The sequence below is a fragment of the Sceloporus occidentalis genome, unplaced genomic scaffold (assembly GCF_023333645.1).
Source record: "Sceloporus occidentalis isolate IW3139 unplaced genomic scaffold, rSceOcc1.0.p SCAF_4, whole genome shotgun sequence".
NCBI lineage: Eukaryota > Metazoa > Chordata > Lepidosauria > Squamata > Phrynosomatidae > Sceloporus > Sceloporus occidentalis.
In genome coordinates, this window is record NW_028316984.1 from 197,271,327 (window position 1) to 197,287,066 (window position 15,740).

Genomic DNA, 15,740 nt, shown 5'->3' on the forward strand with positions numbered 1-15,740 from the left:
TATAAAGAAGGCATATAAAATCGAAAATAAAGAAAGGTGAACTCCGGTGTGTGTATGTGTGTATGCTCGGGGGGGGGCGGGGGGGGGGGACAAACCGAGCTTCCCTCCCAAAAAAGAAAAGGAAGGATATGCATTTTGCATTTTCTGCTTTTGCGTTTTACCTTCCTTTCCTTTGCAGTGTCCCTTTTCCTCTGCAAAGGCTGGGTGGCTTCCTTTTAAGGCCCCTTTTGGAGGGCAGCTGCCCTTTGGACAGTCTCCCCTCCTTTTGCAAAGTTTTAGGGATCCCCAAGATTTGGCTAAGAAGAGGTCCTGACAGATGGAAGCCCCCCGAGAAAATGGGGGAAGAAAATGGGGAGCCCGGAGGGGCCTAGGCTTCGGCAAGGAGCTCAGGAGAGGGTTTGGGTTTTGTTTTTGAGGCTCTGGAGCAGGTTTCTTTCCTCCTCTCTTTCCAAATATTTCCACTTTTCAAAGAAAGAAAGGTAGAACAAGAGGAAGGAAGGAAGGAAGGAAGGAAGGAAGGAAGGAAGGAAAAGAGAGAAAGTGGAAAGGGAAAGAAAAAGAAAAAGAGAAGGGAGGGAGGGAGGGAGGGAGGGAAAGAAAAAGAGAGAAAGAGGAAAGAGAAAGAGAAAAAGAAAAGGAAGGAAGGAAAAGAAAAAGAGGAAAGGGAAAGAGAAAGAGAGATGGAAGGAAGGAAGGGAAAGAGAGAGGAAAGGGGAAGAGAAAAAGAGAAGGAAGGAAGGAAGGAAGGGAGGGAGGGAGGGAAAGAGAAAGAGGAAAGGGAAAGAGAAAGAGAGAAGGAAGGAAGGAAGAGGGAAAGGGAAAGAGAAAAAGAGAAAGAGGAAAGGGAAAGAGAAGGGAGAAAAAGAGAAAAGGAAGAAAAAGAAAATGGGAAGAGACAGAGAAGGAAAGAAGAGAGAAAGAGAAAGTGAGAGAATGAATGAAGGAAGGAAGGAAAAGAAAGAGATGGAGAAAGAGGGAATGAAAAGTGAAAGAGAGAAGGAGGGGAAAGAGAAAGAGAAAGAGGGAAGGGGGAAAGAGAGCGAAGAAAGAGAAAGAAAGAGGGAAGAGAAAGAGAAAGGGAGAAGGAAGAAAGGAAGGGGAAAAGAAAAAGAAAGAAAGAGAAAAAGAGAAAGAGAAGGGAAGGACAGAGAAAGAGAGAAAGAGAGCAGGAAGGAAAACAGAGGAAGGAAGGAAGGAAGGAAGGAAGGAAGGAAGGAAGGAGAAAAGAAACAGATTCCGATCCTCCCTTTTGGCTCTGATCCGAATTCACTTCTTTTCAGAACTCAGGAACGAATTAAACAGCGGCATTCTTTCAGAAATTTTGGGGTTTTTTTTGGAGACACCTATCCTGGTTTCCTGACTGGAGTAGACCCATTGATTCCTCTGGATTTACCTCCGTGTTGATTGACTGAGTCAATAGGGCTGCTCTGTTAGGGACCCAGTCCACCATTTGGGAGAGTTGCCCCATAGGGCCAATGGCTAAAGGGGCAGCCAATATACTGGTCTAAAGGCCCTAAAGGGACCAGACCCTGCCTGATCCCTGGAGCTAAGCAGGGCCGGCCTTGGTTAGTCCTTGGATGGGAGACCGACGAGGAAGAACAGCTGCTGGAGGCTGCATTTCAGAGCATTCCTGGCCTTAAAAAACCCTATGAAACTGGCAAGCCACTTGAAGGCCCCAAACACAAGCAACACTTAGGGAAATCCCAGGGAGGCAATGGGTCTACCTGGCCTGGCTCTGGTTGGTTTATTTGTTGATGATTTAAAATAATTTAAATTCTGTTTTTGTTTTTTTTAAAGTGTGGGGAAGTGACGCTTTGGAGACTCTAACTCCCAGAATCCTTGGCCATGCCTTCCCTAGGAATTCTGGGAACTGTAGTGGTAAGAAAAAGCAGGTGGAATCCAAAGGTGGAGGAGAAATAGTTTCAAAAGGAAGGAAGGAGGAAAAGGGAAAAGGAAAGGGAAAAAAGGAGACAGGAGAAAGGAAAGGAAAAAGGAAAGAGGAAAAAGGGAAAGGAGAAAGGAAAGGAAAAGGGGGAAAGGAAAAAGGAGAAGGAAAAATGGAAAAGGAAAAAAGAAAGGAAAAAGGATGAAGGAAAGGAAAAAGGAGAAATGGGAAAGGAGAAAGGGAAAGGGAAAAGGAATAGGAATAGGAAAAGGAAGCAAGGAGTTTGGTCATGTTAAACCATTCTTCCTAATTTTGGGGGCTTAGGAAAGTTACTTTTCTTGAAGGGTTGTAGTTTGTGAATTTGTTTGTTGGTTTGTTTTCAAGGGATTCCCCCCCCCCCCCCAATCTCTGCTCATTAAAATCAAGGGGATTGATGACGTGACATTAATTCTTCCCTAATTTTCCAGGTTTGGGGAAGTCACTTTCCTTGGAGAGTTGTAGTTTTCTTGTTTTCTAAAGAGACTTCCTCTGATGGGGCTCAGCCCTCCTTCCCTACATTTCAGGCTTCAAGAAAAGAAAGTTCCTTCTCTTTTAGGGTTTTCCGTTTTGTAAAGAGACTTCTCTATCTCTCTTCGTTACAACAAAGTGGTTTCATGGTGTTAAATCACTCTGCTCTAGTTTTCAGGATTCCAAAATAAAAGAAAAGAAAAGAAAGAAAGTTACTTTTCCAGGCTTGGGGAAGTTACTTTTTCTGAAAGAGTTATAGGTTTTCTCGTTTTGTTTCTTGTTAAAGAGACTTCCCCAGTCTTTGCTCATTAAAAATAAAGGGGTTTGGTGATGTTAAATAACACTTCCCTTATTTTCAGGGATCAAGAAAGAAAGAAAGAAAGAAAGAAAGAAAGTTACTTTTCCTGCCTCTGGGAAGTTACTTTCTTTTTAAAAATCTTACAGGTTTTTTTGTTGTGTTTCTCTGCTCACTGAAAATAAAGTGGTTTGGGATGATGCTAAATAATAAATACTTCCCTCGTTTTGGGAAAACGTTCCTTTTCTTGGAGAGTTGTAGCTATATATACATACTCCTACGAACTGGATCCCCCAATTTCTGCTCATTTAAAAGCAAATAATTCCTTTTCCCCCCAGGATCTGATGGATCCTTTTCTCTCCACAACAACCCTGTGAGGAGGGCTTTTTCCTTTCCTTTTCTTTTCAGCCTAGGAACTTTCCTCTGCTTTTGCCCCTAAACCTTTTCTTTTCCATCACAAAAGGGAGCCCAGCCTCTCTCCTTTTTCTTGCCCTCCTTCCTAAGAGAATAGGCCTTTTCTCTTTCCAGCAAATAGAAGAGAATAGAAGAAGAAGCTCTTTTTCTGCGAGGAAAGTCCAGATTTCAAAGGGACGTTATTTCCAGATGAAGAACCCCGAAGCCAGACTCTTCCCTTCTTCCCCGAAACCAAGGCAAATATTTCCCAACCAGTAAAGCCATCCTATAGGTCTACTCGACAGTAAGTTCCCATAGAGTTGGGTGGGCTTACTCTCAGGAAACAGGGGGATTTTGAACCCAAAAAGCGCATTGAAGAATTCTTTTCCTGGGCTGATTCCCGCACTGCAGAAATAACCCGGTTTGACTAACTGCCATGTGGAATTCTGGGAAGGGTAGTTGGTTGGTGGCACGAGTTGCAATGCAAAAAGTTAAGTTCCTAATGCAAAATACAAACCGACTTCTGATCCAAAATTGTTGTTGTTGTTGTGTTCTTTCTTTCTTTCTTTCTTTTAAAAATGGTTTGATGATGTAAAATAGTGTTAAATCTAATTTTTTAAAAAGTGTGGGGAAGTGACTCTTTGGAGGCTATAACTCCCAGAATCCTTGAGCATGCCTTCCTCAGGAGTTCTGGGAGATGTAGTGCAAGGGGAAAAGGAAGTGGAGTCCAATGGTGAAAGGGAAGTACTTGTAGTCCAGATTTAGTTTAAAAAAGAAGGAAGGAAGGAAAGGAAAGGAAAGGAAAAAAGAAAGCAGAAAGGAAAAAGGAAAAGGGGAAAGGAGAAAGTAATAAGGGAAAAGGAAAAACGAAAAGGAAAAGAAAGCAAGGGGTTTGATTATGTTAAATCATTCTTCTTTAATTTGGGGGGAGGGTTGGGAAAGTTACTTTTCTTGAAAGGATGTAGTTTGCTTGTTTTCAAGAGACTTCCCCAATCTCTGCCCCTTAAAATAAAGTGGTTTCATTATGGTCAATTTAATTAATTCTTTAAGGAAGGAAGGAAGGAAGGGAAAAGAAAAAGGGAAAGAAAAAGAAAGAAAGTAAGGGGTTTAATTATAATAATAATAATAATAATAATAATAATAATAATAAAATTTTATTTCTATACCGCTATTCCAGCGATCACAGCGGTATGAATGTTAAATCAGTCTTCCCTAATTTTCGGGGTTTGGGAAAATCGCTTACCTCCGCTGCCAGAAAGAAACTACCGTTCCCAGAATTCCATAGCATGGGGCCCTGGCAGTTCAAGCGGGACCAAAGCGGATTATTTCTGCAGTGCGGACAGGTTTGTAGGGCTTTTCAAAACGCTTTCGTCTGGGCAGATTTTTAAACGGGTCTCAGACAGGTTTCCCCCTTCCCCGACAAATAAACAATTTTAAGAAAGCCATTTTCCTAGATAGAAAACGCAATAATAATAATAATAATAATAATAATAATAATAATAATGATCTGGATCAATAAGGAGGGTTTTCCTCATCTTGACTTTTGCTATTTAAATATTTTAATGAGATTTTACTGAGTAAAAAGATTTTTTTTGCCCCGTAAAACTTTTACTGAGATTTCTCTCTCTCTCTCGGTGAGCCGCCTTGTTAAAAGTAAAGGCGGCATACAAAGGGACGGAAGAAGTAAAAGAAATAAGGATACCTCCCCCCAAAAAAATACACTTCGAGGTTCATGACGTCACTCCAGGATATCTTAAAGCGATCCTAAACCCCCAAAAACCACCGATCCGGCAAAACCGCATTTTGCAAAGCGTTTACACGACCCGGTTTCTCGCATGTTTGCTCCCAAAATGAACCATTCGACCCCAAATTTCCTTCTCTCCACCCCTGGACCCCCGACCCGGGTTAGTTACACGTCTGGATGCGGGTAAAGTGTTTACAAACCCCGCATTTGATACCCGCAAACGGGTTAAAGGAGTTGTCTGAACTCCACAAAATGGAGGAATGGAAGGCAAGGATTTCTCTCAAACCCAATCCGCCTCTTTTCGAAGAGGAACCTAGTTTGGAAATTTGGGCTTGTAGCCCAACCCGATCCAGTCCAGGACTTTCTGGTGTCTAGACAGAAAACAAAATCCAACACCAGCCACAAACCCCACAGATCGCCCCATTTGGGAAAAGGAAACGGGTTTTATTGGATACCTCCCCAGTTTCCGTTAAAAACGGGGCCAAAAAGTCCATCGCCTGGAACCAGGGCAGTTCCAGCGGAATCAAGCCAGATTGTCCCTGCGTTCGCACTGCAGAAACAATCCGTTTTGACACCACTTTAACTGCCCTGGCTTAATTTATTTATATTTTTTGGAGGGCGGGGAAATCCAGAAAAAAGGATTCACTTGGAAACCAATTCTGGGGGAAGGTCAAGATCCCGGATCAGAGCGTTTTCTTAAACAAGAGCAAAGAGGATCCAGAAGGAACTGCAACAGATTTTGCAAAAGGAACGACTCAGCGACGGAAGAAACGATTGCCTCAGATGCGTCTTAAGTTGGAGATGGAGAGGACATTCGGAAATCAATGTGACCCTAAGCTAGCCAGACCAAAGAACTGTCTGTCTGTCTGTCTGTCTGTCTGTCTGTCTGTCTGTCTGTCTATCTATCTATCTATCTATCTATCTATCTATCTATCTATCTATCTATCGGGATATATAGCAATCTCAGGAAAGAAAATTCCAACAATATTTATATATGTATATATTGGGATATATAGCAAGTTCAAGAAATAAAATTCCAACTCTCTCTCTCTCTCTCTCTCTCTCTCTGTATGTATGTGTGTGTGTGTGTGTGTGTGTGTGTGTGTATATATATATATATATAATTAATAATATATACTTATAACATATTAATAGATAATTAATACAGAATTATTAATATATTCTATCTATCTATCTATCTATCTATCTATCTATCTATAAATATATATAAAATAAAGCGGATAGATAGATAGATAGATAGATAGATAGATAGATAGATAGATTTGGCCTTGGATTCACCAGAATCCTTCTTCCCTTCAAAGCCAAAGGACTAGAAGCCCAAAGCCATTCCCATTTACTTCCAAGTAGACCCTTTTGCTGGGCCACCCTTTGCTTCATTATACGTTTGTAGGGCTCCGTCTGCTAACCCAAACCTGGACTCGGAAGCCCATCATCCTCTCCGTCCATCTTTTTTTTAACACCACTTTGCAGAAGTTACTAATTATTATCAGGCAAAGAAACCCCTTTGGGATCCGGTCCCTGGATGCAAATGGCTTCCAAAACTACTCCCTCCGGGTTCATTGCTTCCCTGGAGAAATAGATGCAGCTCGACGGCTCTTTGAACGGCCACGGCTCCGTTAAAAAAGAAGTTTGGAATTTCTAGTTTGCAGAGGTGCCAGAACTACAAATCCCAGGATTCGGGGTCAGACTGCATGATTTCTACAGTGTAAATGCACCCACTCTCCCCCTTTCCCCAAAAAGCTCCACACACACACACAAATTATATATAATTAATACATATTAATACATACATACATATATATATATATATATATATATATATATATATATGTATATATATAGGAAAGATCTAATCCTTACTGGCTGCTGTGTTAACTTTTATACACACACACACACACACACACAATTAATAATATATACTTATAATATATATATATATATATATATATATATATATATATGTATGTTAACACAGCAGCCAGTAAGGATTAGATCTTTCCTGAATTCAAAGATCATTTGGAAAAGTTCAGAGCAGCCACAAACTGCCAGGTGTTTCTATCACAAAAGCCACTAACTGTGAAGTCTTTCTTAGTTAAGAATTAAAAAGAACGAGAAAGTTAAGAGCAGCCCCTTCCTACCTGCCTCCTTTCTTTCTTTCGTTCTTTCTTTCTTTCGTTCTTTCTTTCTTTCATTCAATCTTCCTTCTTTTCTTCCTTGGCTTCCTTGGCATCTTCCCTTTCCTCCCAGGATCCAGGGCAATGGAACCAGCCCAGCCTCCAAGCCCCGCCGCCCTTGGGAGCAGCCTCAGCCCAAGGCCCCTCCGCCCAGAAAGACCCCGATCCAAGGGCTGCCCCTCCCTCTGCCCCCCCGGACCCGGCAGGAGCCCCCAGAGAGAGAGGCCCGGCGGGGCAGAGGGCAGCCCTCGGGACGCAGCCGCCTCTCACCGGGGACCAGGAGCCCTGCGCCCTTCCGCCAGGCTTCCAGCCCAGGAAAGGCGCTCCCTCCCCCGAACTTTTAAGACCTCAGTCGCCCTCCTTCCTTCCTTCCTTCCTTCCTTCCTTCCTTCCTTCCTTCCCTTTCTTTTCCTTCTTCATCTTTCTTTCTTTCTTTCCCTTCTTTCCGTCCGTCCCCTTCTTTCCCTTTCCTTATTTCTCTTTCTTTTTTCCTTCCTTCCCTTTTCCTTCCATTCTTTCCCTTTCCTCCCTTCCTCGCTTCCCTCCTTTCTCCCTTTCTTTCCATCCCTTCCTTCCCTTCCTTCCTTCTTTCCCTTTCTTTCCTTTCTTTCTCTCCTTCCTTCCTTCCTTTCATTTACTCTTTCTTTCTTGTCTTTTCTTTCTTTCCACTCTTCTTCCCCTTCCTTTCCTTCTCTCCTTCTTCCTCCCTCCCTCCCTTCCTTCCCACAAGGTGCGAGTCCTGTTTCGATCTCTTTAAAAGCAGAGACAACTTTTTGTGGGCCTCCTCTCGCTCTTTTCCCCGGGGCTCGATCCAGCCCCAGAACGAAGCCCTTTCGGCGGAGAAGGAAGGACGGAGAGCGCCAAGCATCCCTGGAGCTCAAGCGCCACTCACCTCCACTCCGACTGGGCCTTTAAAGCCCGGTTCCTTCCTTCCTTCCCTTATCTTCCTTCCTTCCCTTCCTCCTTTCCCTTTCCTTTCTTCCTTCCCTTTTCTTTCTTTCATTACTTCCATCCATTCTTTTTCCTTCCTTCCCTTTTCTTCCTTCTTTCTTTTCTTTCCCTCTTTCCCTTTTATTCTTTCTTTCTTTCTTTCTTTCTTTCTTTCCTTCCTTCCTTCCCTTTTCTTTTTTCCTTCCTTCCTTCCTCTTCCTTTTTCCTCCCTTCCCTTTTCTTTTCTTTTCTTTTCTTTCCTTCCCTTCCCTTCTTTCTTCTTTTCTTTCCCTCCCTCCCTTTTCTTGCTTTCCCTTCTCCTTCTTCCCTTCCCTTCCCTTTTTCTTTCTTTCTTTCTTTTGTTCCTTCCTCTCTTTTCCTTCCCTGCCTTTTCTTTCGTTCCCTTTTCTTCCTTCCTTCCTTCTCTCTCTCTCTCTCCCTCTCTCGCTTTCCTTCCTTCCTTTTTCTTTCGTTCTCCTTCCTTCCTTCCCTTCCTTTTCTTCCTCCCTTCCTTCTTTCCCTTCCTTTTCTTCCTCCCTTCCCTTTTACGAGGGACCCTTCCCTCTTCTCTCTCCGGTCACGGAACTGCTTCAAAACCAACCCTGGACAGGAGGGTGCAGGAAACTACCACTTTACTCAGCCTTTACTCACAGTGGGGCCCAGCCCTTCAAAAAAGAAAGAAAGAAAGAAAGAAAAGCAAATCAAAAGAGACCAACTTTGCCAAAACGTCCAGCAAGAGACTTCCAAAGAGGCTTCATCCACACTGGAGAGATAACCCGGTTTGGCCTCGGTTTAACTCTTTGTCTGGCTCTAGGCTATGGAATTCTGGGAGTTGGAGTTTGTTGTGGGCCCAGAGCGGGGCGTCCCCACAACAAGCTCCAACTCCCAGAATTCCATAGCCTAGAGCCAGACAAAGAGTTAAAGCGGGGCCAAACCGGGGTATTTCTCCAGTGTGGATGCAGCCCAAGTCCCCTCCTGCCCCACCTGATGCGAAGTGCAAGCAATGCGGGCCGGGTCCCTCCTCCTCCCTCCCTAAAAAGGAAGGCTCTGGGGCCCAATCCTCCTCTTCCTCTTCCTCTTCCCAGTCTGGCTCACCTCTCCTTAGCAATTAATGAGAAGCAACGTTTTCTTGATCAACGGAGGCGATCATCCCGGTGCACGGGCCCCTTCATTACAGCCCTGGCCTTCATTAGATAGATAGATAGATAGATAGATAGATAGATAGATAGATAGATAGATACGTTAACCCGGTAAGGCCAGCAAAGGAAGCATGGCACAGACTGGCACAGATAAAAGAAGTGGGGGGGGGGGCATAAGGGTATTTTCCACCGAGTTAACCACCCCTTGCAAACGTTGAGTAACGCGCCTCCAGGAAACCTCCCCGACATTTCCCAAAATCTACGTTTTCCAACAACCAGAGTTTTTCCAAGAGCAAGACCTTTCTCTCTCCTTCCTTTTAAGTCTTTTCTCGCCTGACCATCCACACGGGCTGTTATTCCGTCCCCAATCCGAATTAAAAGCAAGGGAGAGCCTCAGGCTTCCCCACCGTTGGGTTTTCTGCATTTTGGGTCCCCCCCCCCATCAAAGTAATAATAACAACCTGTTTATTTGTATCCCGCCTTCCTCCCAATGCAGGGACTCAAGGCAGCTTACAAGCCTTGTGAGTAAAAGTGAGATGACTCCGGATTAAGTCCACCATTGAATACGGTGCTCAATAGGGTTACTTAGAAGTAAAAGTCTGGATCAATCAATCAATCAATCAGTCAGTCAGTCAATCAGTTTAAACAAAGCAGGCTGTATAGATTTCGGCTGAGTCCACACTGTCAAAAGGACCCGGTTTGACGCCGCTTTAACTGCACCGTGGCTCTCTGACAGAGAAGCCTAAATGTCTTTTTAAAAAAAACTATACTGCCCAGAACACAATAAACTACAATTCCTAGGATTAACCAGCATTGATCCAGGGCAGTCAAAGCGGTCTCAAACCCGGTGATTTCTCCAGTGCGGAATCCTGTCGAGATGTGTTAACTAACGGTTTGGAGGCTGAGTAACTCTCTGGTTGTGTTTTCTCTATGGGTAATCGATCCTAATCGGAGTAGGCGGGGTATAAATAAAGGATGATTATTGTTAAAAACACACATTTTCCCGCCTCCCAATATTCCCAGCCTAAGACGGCAGCCCCCCTTCTTCTCCAGCTGCTTTTCACTCCTTCTGGATTTAAATGTCCCAATTTGTCTAAAATTAGACCTCCATCGCCGCCTTTCCCTTCCTACTCACAGGATAAATAACCCAGAAATTCCAAATTAGAAATGTTGGGTTTGAGATTATTTGGATTTGGGGTTTCAAGGCTGCCTATAAATGGACGTCAAGGATCTGGGTCCCTCTTTTGCTCCCTTCCATCCCTCCCCCAAAAAAACCACACTGCAGAAATAATCCGGTTTGAGACCATTTGAGACCAGCTAACCCTGGGAATTGTAGTTTATTGTGGCACCTTCCCGAGAGATGTACAGTTTCCAGAGTCCCCTAGTATTGAGCCAGGGCAGTCCAAGCGGTCCGAAACCGGATTATTTCTGCAGTGTGTTTTAGTCCAAACTAAAGTCTAAACAAGCCATTAAATCAATCAGTCAATCAATCAATCAAATAAATAGAAGACTTTCTGAATTTGCCCCTGCGATTCCGGTGTCTCTAAACACGGATCGTTTATCCATCTGGGTTCCAGAACCATCGTTAGAGTCGTGACTATACAGATGGGGAAAGATATATAATACACACAAACACAAACACACCTCAAAATCCTAAAGGCACCTGTCTCATCTGGGAGGTAAGCAGAGCCAGCTGTGGTTAGTCCTTGGAGGGGAGACCGCAAACAAGGAAGGCATTGGCCAAACCAGCTCTTCTGGGTCTTCCTTGACTGAGGTCCAAAACACACTGCAGAAATGATCCAGTTCGAGACCGCTTTAACCGCCCTGGCTCAGTGCTAGGGAATCCTGGGAACTGTAGTCTATTGTGGCACCAGAGCTCTCTCACAGAGAAGGCTAAATGTCTTCCCAAACTACAGCTCCCAGAGCTTCCTAGCATTGAGCCAAAGAAGTTAAAGCGGTGTCGAAATGGATTATTTCTGCAGTGTGGACCCTAAATCAAGAGGTAAATACTGCAAATCCCATCGGTTCAAGGGGTCTCCTCTAGGAGAATGGACTTTCCCCGAGGATCCAGGCCTTTGGTGTCGGGTGCATCCCACAAATCTACTACATATACTAACATATGTGTGTTTTGTGTATACACACAAACCCACACCGTGCATTCAAGTAGATGCCTTATACACACATACACACCTAGTGTGAAATGCTTTTGCACGCTTTACAAAAATACACACCAAGCCAGGTATGGCAACGAGGTTGACACGCAGCCAAAAACAACAATACATAGACCCCCACAACAACAACATCAACATCGACAACAAAAACTCCCCAGTGCCAAAGCCAACAAAAATGTCACACACCCCCACGGATTTTTTTTTGCTCAAAGTTTTTAAAAGGTCTCTAGTTTGTAGGTCTCTTTGGGAGGAACTTGGAAATGTTGTGTGTGAGAGAGAGAGCAAGTGTGATTGTGTAGTTTTTGGGAAACTTCTTGCCTTGCCGTTAAAATGGCCCTTGGTGGGTGTTGTGTCCTGGGGCAAGTCCTGAGTCTCTCAGGCCCCCAAAACTGACTTCAGAAAGTCCAGAAGCTCCCAACGTCGCCTTCAAGGAGCTCGGAAAGCGGCTCCTTCCGCGAGTTTCTTCCCAGGAAAGGCAGAAAAGACTGAACTCCAGAGGAGTCCGCAGCGAAGAGAAGGGATTCAGATACTACGTTGGAGGGGTAATATTTCCAAGGGAAGGAAGAGAAAGAGGGAGGGAGGGAGGGAAATGGAAGAGAAGAGAAGGAAAGGATAGGAAAGGGGGGGGGGGAGGAAAGGTAAGGAAGCAAAGGGAAAGACAGGGAAGGGAAAAAGGAAAAGGACAGGACAGGAACCAAAAGAAGGGAAGGGAAGGGGAAAGGAAATGAAATGAGGAAGGAAAGAAGGAAAATGGAAGAGAAGGAAAAGGAAGGGAAGGGAAGGGAAGAGGAAGAGAAGGAAAAGGAAGGGAAGGGAAGAGGAAGGGAAGGGGAAAAGGAAAGGAAAGAAGGAAGGAAGGAAGAAAGGAAGAAGGAAGGAAAGAAGGAAGAGAGGGGGAGAAAGAAAGAAGGAAGGAAAGAAAGCAAGAAAGCAAGCAAGCAAGCAAGCAAGAAAGAAAGAAAGAAAGAGAAAACTACTGTATATTGGAGTTGACCTGACCCTCTTGCTCTCCTTCTGAATTTCTTCTCCCTTCTCCCCTCTTCCTTTCTCCTACCAAATTTTCTTCAAATATTTTCAGACCCAACGCCAACTTTCCATTTTTAAATATATATATATATATATATATATATATATGGAATATAGGTGCAAAAACTCTTTGGTATTCATCACGGGGGACCTCGGTAGGATTTCATTCCTCTCTCCCTTCTTTGCAGAAAGAAAAGAAAAGAAAAGAAAAGAAAGGCAGGGCTGGGTTCCTAACGCAGCTAAGCCTGAAACGGAAATATTTAAATCACTTTTTCCCCCTATTAACTCCTCTGGGATTTGGACTACCCTTTACTCGCCCTTTACTTCGCGTTTTAAGTCCCGTTGGCCGCCAGGGAGCTTTTACTTGCGAGGAAACCAACTCAGAGGGAACAAACAAACCCACTTTTTTCCTTAAAGGCTTTAGGGATCGCAGCCTTCTGCGTCAGAAATGCATTTTTCGGATCCTGTTTTCACTGCATCTCCTGCGTTTTTATTTGGAGGGAAAGCTCAGCCATTGCAATATCTATATCTATATCTATATCTATCTATATCTATAGACCCCGGGGAGAAAGAAAACCAATTGACCCAAAGGGCCCCGAATGGAGCCGAGGAAACAGTTTGCAAAAACCAGGTTAAAATATTGCAAAAGAACGCCAAGTTCCTTTTCTTTCTTTCTTTCTTTCTTTCTTTCTTTCTTTCTTTCTTTCCGATTTGGGTATTTGGAAGGAAAGCCAAGGAATGTGAGAGAAATGTTTTTAATTTAATTTTTTTTAAAAAAAATTCTAGAAAAAGTGTCATGTTATCCGTTTGATTCGGGATTCGCACCTTTTGTAGCAACAAGAGAAAGAAGGAAGGAAGGAAGTTCCTTAGATCTCAACAGAATTCACTCCCAAGGAGTTCCCTTTGCACTATTTAAAGGAAGGAAGGAAGGAAGGAAGGAAGGAAGGAAGGAAAAACCCAAATATCCCCATCATTCACCAAAGTAACGAAGCAAGAAAAGAAATACATACACGCACAGTATTTATTTTCATATATATATATATATATGAAATAATATGTTTTCGCAACTCAAAGAAAGTTGAGTTTGAGAATTTCACAAGAATATATATATATATATATATATATATCAAACTATATATTTTATCAACTCAAGGAAAGTCGAGTTTGAGTATTCAGAAGTATACATACATACATATATATGAAAGTATATATTTTCTCAACTGAAGGAAAGTTGAGTTTAAGTATTTTCGTAAGTATATATATATATATATATGAAGATATATATTTTCTCAACCCAAAGAAACTTGAGTTCCAGTATTTTCACATAAGAAAAATATGTTTTCTCAACTCAAAGAAAGTTGAGTTTGAGTATTTTAAGAAAAGATATCGTTTCAGCTCGAGGAAAATTGAGTCTGAATATTGTCATAAGAATATATATATATACACACACACACACACACACATATTAAAAAAACCACTCCAACTCAACTTTCCTTCTCTTTTTCCGCCCAGAAAGAAAGAGAAGTAGTTCTGACTTACCTTTTGAGGAAAAAGAAAAACCTGCTCTTTTGGGGCGAGACGTTTCGAAAAAAGGAACGCGTCCTTGCCGTTATTCCTTCCAAAGCCCAAGAGGAATTCCGTTCTTTTTCCCTTTCCTTTTCTAAATGTTGTTTTTCCCTCTTTCCCTCTCCTGGAAAAAAAAAAAGACCACAAGGGAAAAGGGGTTAGAAGGGGGTCTGCTTTCTTGGGGGCGATCTGGGATTCTCCTTCTTGTTCTTTTTTCTCAGCGGGAGGAGGAAACGCGTTCCTTGAAACGAAAAAGGAATTAATTAACTCGTTCAAAGAATTAAAGGAACAACGAGGAGGTTTCAAAGGGGGAGGGGAAGCAAAGGGAAGCACCCACCCCCAGGAAAGTGAAAGACCCCCACCGGCCCCCCTCTGCCTCTGTGCCTGGTGCAAAGTTGGAGGGGCGACCGAGGCAGGTCCTCCTTTGGGTCGGAGGCTGGCAGGGCTCTCTCTCTCTCGCTCTCTCTCTCGCTCTCGGCTCCGTTTGCTGCAGAAAGAGCCTCTCCTGCAACTTTTTTGACGCTGCCTCGCCAACCAATGGCAAGGAGGGGGATGATTGACAGCTCCAAAAAAAGGGGGGGGCACAAGAGATCCCAAAGGGGAGGGGAAGAGGCCAGCTGGGCTGGCAAAGCACACACAACACACACACACACACACACACACACGCAGCAACACAACACAACACAACAGCCAGCCCCCTGTAAGATGCACTTGCCTCTGCAGTAAGGAAGGTGGGAAAGGGAGAAGTGGCCCAGGCAAAGGCCCAGGCACCTGTGTGTGTGTGTGTGTGTGTGTGTGTGTGTATGGGCACGTCCAAACACGTAGACACAACTGTGAATGTGAATACCTCTGTGTGTGTCTGTGTAGACGAATACATAAGTGTGTGTGTGTATTGTCTACAGAAATACACAAATGTGTGTGTGTGTGTGTATTGTCTACAGAGATACACAAATGTGTGTGGGGGCACGTCCAAACACGTAGACAGAAATGTGAGTGTGGATACCTCTGTGTGTTTGTGTCTGTACAGGGATATACAAATGTGTGTGTGTGTGTATTGTCTACAGAGATGCACAAATGTGTGTGTGTGCGCGCGCGCGTTCATGGGGACATGCAAACAGGTACACACGAATGTGAGTGTGGATACCTCTGTGTGTGTGTGTATTTGCACATGCAAACACGTGGACACAAATGTGAATACGGATACCTCTTTCTGTCTGAGTACAGAGAAACACATGTGTGTGTGTGTGTGCATGCAAACACGTAGACAGGAATGCGAGTGTGGCTCCCTCTGTGTGTGTGTACAGAGACACACATTTTTAAATATATATATTGGTTACAGAGATACACAAATGTGTGTGTGTGTGTGTATATATATATATGGTACAGAGATACACAAATGTGTGTATGTGTGTGTGTGTGTGTGTGTATATATATATATATATATATATATATGGTACAGAGATACACACATGTGTGTGTTGTGTACAGAGATAAAAAGAGAAGTATCCCCATTCACATTTGTGTATGTTTCCATATGCCCCCCATACACACACAGAGGGTATACCTGCATGCCTAGGTATGTTCATATATCACATATACACTGATGGAAATAGATAGACACATGAACACACACACATACACATATGTATGTGTGTGTGTGTTTATACACACACTTATGTATCTCATATACACAGAAATGTGGGTGTGGATAAACCTGTGTGCATGTGTATGTACATGTATTGCACATACACCAACAGATACACATACACACATACATACACGTGTGTATACACACACATATCTCTCATGCACACATATAGGGTTGTGGGTAGACCTGTGTGCCTGGGTATGTACATATATCACACATACAGAAATGAATACAGCCACAT

General features: G+C 43.4%; 1 protein-coding gene across 6 annotated transcripts in view; it reads right to left on the reverse strand.

Moving 5' to 3' along the window:
* OTX2 (orthodenticle homeobox 2) overlaps positions 1 to 15,740 on the reverse strand; it is a 38,186-nt gene that overhangs the window by 17,585 nt on the left and 4,861 nt on the right. The window contains exons 1-2 of one of the 6 annotated variants that reach the window (XM_089522829.1): positions 14,236 to 14,323; positions 13,825 to 13,975 (exon numbers count right to left, since the gene is read on the reverse strand). The gene's annotated coding sequence lies outside the window, so the exon portion shown is untranslated. The other 5 variants (XM_089522830.1, XM_089522828.1, XM_089522826.1 and 2 more) reach the window with 5 other exon arrangements.